General features: G+C 53.8%; 1 long non-coding RNA gene across 1 annotated transcript; it reads left to right on the forward strand.

Annotated features, from left to right (window-relative positions):
* Positions 1–1,380: 1,380 nt before the first annotated feature.
* On the forward strand, positions 1,381–2,544 carry LOC116599108. Its single transcript, XR_004289244.1, has 3 exons — positions 1,381–1,471; positions 1,610–1,681; positions 2,340–2,544. It is a non-coding gene; the product is annotated as an uncharacterized LOC116599108 (long non-coding RNA).
* Positions 2,545–3,279: the final 735 nt, after the last annotated feature.

Consider the following 3,279-nt stretch of genomic DNA (forward strand, 5'->3'; position numbering starts at 1 on the left):
GCCCCGTAAACACCACTACGTCCGCTTCTGCTTCTGCCTAGGAAACAGAAGCGGGGGGAGTTATTTTCTCAAAAGCCAAATAGTGTCTGCAATCATAACTTTTCTCGTGTGACTCAGAAAGTGGCTCCAGTAAACCGAATTCCAGAGAAGGACAAGTCCCTTCAAGGAGAAATGGGGTACCCGGGTAGTTCGCCCCCCTCAGCAGGAGGAGGGCGGCGGCCCAGCTCCTGACACTGTGGGCAAGACCTGAGCTCACATGTTAGCAGATTCTGAAAGGCCCAGCCGGTGTGGCTGTGACGCAGGGGGAAGGAGGGGAGGACACTGGACCGAGAGAAACTGAACTCACGCCGAAGCCTTTTTTCATGACCCTCGACTGAGTGTTCAGAAGAAAGAAGGAGGGGAGACCGAAGCCGGGACAGAGACCCCCGTGATGGATGGAGCAGTAGTGCGGGAGGCCACCGGCACCTCCACCTCCCGGGGCAGGGGCGCAGGGACACACCCCAAATGTCTGGCCAGACTTCCCAGGCCACTCTCTACAAATCAGAAGTCCAGGGCCCCGAGGAGACCGGCAGGCAGACGGTTCTGTCTCCGCGGCAGGAAGACGTCCCTGCTTCTGCAGCAGGAGCCGCGGAGCCCTCGTCCTCTGTCCCCGCAGGAACTTCTCCCCCGAGACAGACTCCAGTTTGCTTGAGGCGGTGGGAGGCTTCAGGACGTCCCACCCTGCCGGCTGGGAGCGGAAGGGAAGGCGGCCTGCCGGGACAGGGCTGGGGTCCGCAGAGGGGAGTGAGCGCGGGCCCGCGGGCTGGCGGCGGGAGCACCTGCCTGCGCGCGGGAAAGTGGGGGGCGGGGGGCGAGGGGGGTCATCCGCGGGGCTGCCGGCGGGGCCGCACCGAGGTGACCACTGGTTACCCGCGGGGCAGATCTCCGAGCAAGGGCTTCCGAGAGCTCCCGGGACAGGGAACACATCCACCTTGCGGGAGGGCAGGTGACGCACCCCAGCCCCAGGGTCCGGGGCTGCTACACCGCGGAGCCGCCCAGAGCCGGCTCCGGGCAGCCGCTCTCCGCCGCTCCTCTGTGACGCCGACGGACCAAGTGCGCCACGTCCCGCCGGCTGTGCGCGCCCAGCGAGGGAGGGAGTCCGAGGAACAGCGGCTCGTGGGAGCCTCGGACTCGTGGCCGAACCGGACGGAGGCGCTGGGAGCCGGAGGACCCGCCAGCCGCGCGGCCTGCAGTGCGGGAGCGGCTCGTGGGCGTCGGCGCTGGACCTGCGGGACCTGACGCGGCGTTCAGCGCGGGGTCGCCGGATAGACGCGCCGCGGGCGTCGTGGGGGATCCCACGTGTGCGGAAAGAGCCACACATCGGGGAACCAGCAGCTCAGAGGGCTCTGTGTGAGGCGACAGACTCACAGAAGGAAGCCTCCCGAGTCTCCTGCGCGCTGGGTTACATTGGGGGCAAGACCTGAGCTCAAATGTTAGCTTCTAGACCGGACCGGGCAGTTTCAGCGAACCATTACCGTTTTAAACCATTCACTCACTCAAAAAGCGTTTATAATGGGGTTGAGCATGAAAAATAGGTTATTTCTTTAAAGGAATTGAACTTCTCTTCCAGGGCCAATGAGGTCAATGAGGCATTTGCTGCAAGAGTGAAATTTAAGGCCGAACCAAAAAGTCAATAATCAAGGTAAATAACATTTTAAATATTTTTAAGCATCAGAATTTTTGTAAAATGTATCTAAAATTCAAATACATAGAAAATCTAGAGTTTCAGGTAAACCATCTGAACCAATGTTAAAGAAAAAAACGTGTCCCTTTTTACATGGTTTTTTATGTTTGATGGTTAGCTTTATTGTAGACTATTAAGGTGGTCAAAAAAATATTCAAAATTTCAGGGCGCCTGGGTGACTCAGTGAGTTAAGCCTCTGCCTTCGGCTCAGGTCATGATCTCAGGGTTTTGGGATCAAGCCCCACATCAGGCTCTCTGCTCAGCCCATAGCCTGCTTCCCTCTCTCTCTCTCTCTGCCTGTCTGTCTGCCTACTTGTGATCTGTCTGCCAAATAAATACATAAAATCTTTAAAAAAAAAAAAAGCGAGAAGGACGTACACAGTTATCAGATGAAAAGAACTGTGGGGTCACCTACTTTTTTCTTGATCTGGCTACTTAAGTCTATACTCTTTCAGTTTTAAGTCATAGAAACTCCAACTCAAACAACTTAATCACCCCACCCAGGTGATGGTGGGGGGGGCTGTTCTAAAATTTAACCCAGGATTTAAATTATCAAGGCTTGACTGAGACCAATGAAAGGCTTTTAGTAATGATGTTTCCACACTGCACCATGAAGGACCACCGGGAAAGCAGCAGATTCCATATGGAGGCAGAAGTAAGAGGGATTAAAAAGCCAAGGCCCAGCTTCTGTAGGAGTTTCTGCCGGAGAGATGAGGCAGGGCAGGTCAACACTCCTGGAGTGGCCAGTCTGAATACAGCAGCAGGACCTACACGCTGGGCCTGTCTCTAGGTGCCTGACTCCTGACACCGGGTTGATTGCAGGAGGCAACAATACTGGCTTGGTCTGTGTGAGTTTGATAAAGCAAGTCCTGGGGGTCTGGGCATTGGTTGGTTTGCATGTGAAAGGCTTGTTCCAGCCCAAGACTGCACAGCCCCTGAGAACTGGCTAGTCGGGGGAGGAAGAGTCTCTCCCCAGATGACAAAGGCCAGAGCATGAAGAAAATGGAAAATTAGAAGATATGATTCATGTAATTGACCTTGTGATGACAAAGGGACAAATCACCAAATCCAAGAAAAGGCAAAACAGGGAGAAAGTCATTGATTTGTAAGGCTGAAAATTCAGATTCATGTCCAGTATCAGGTGAGGTTTGATCCAGCAGTTCAGATGACATCCTCAAGGACTCAAATTCATCCTCCCTATTCAGTCTTCCCTGACAGGCTCCATGCAGAGACTTCCCAACTGCCCCCTTCCATGTAGCCAAAACAGCTTTATACCTGCCCAGACAGCTCATCTTTATGGAGAGCTTAGATGTCAATAGAAAGCCTGGAAGCTTGTCTTTCACAGAAGGTCCAACAAATACACAGGTTTTGAATGGGTTATGTGTTTGAATTTGAACCAACCATTGTCACAGGAGAGTGGATATGTGGATGGCCTTGAGCCCATCATATCTACTCCTACAGTGTGACATCAAATTTACAAATTGACATCCCTCCTTGGACTCTGAAGATGAGAGATAACAATGATTCCTGGGCGGTGGGGTGGGGGGGATCAGTAA

This window comes from Mustela erminea, chromosome 9 (genome assembly GCF_009829155.1).
Source record: "Mustela erminea isolate mMusErm1 chromosome 9, mMusErm1.Pri, whole genome shotgun sequence".
NCBI lineage: Eukaryota > Metazoa > Chordata > Mammalia > Carnivora > Mustelidae > Mustela > Mustela erminea.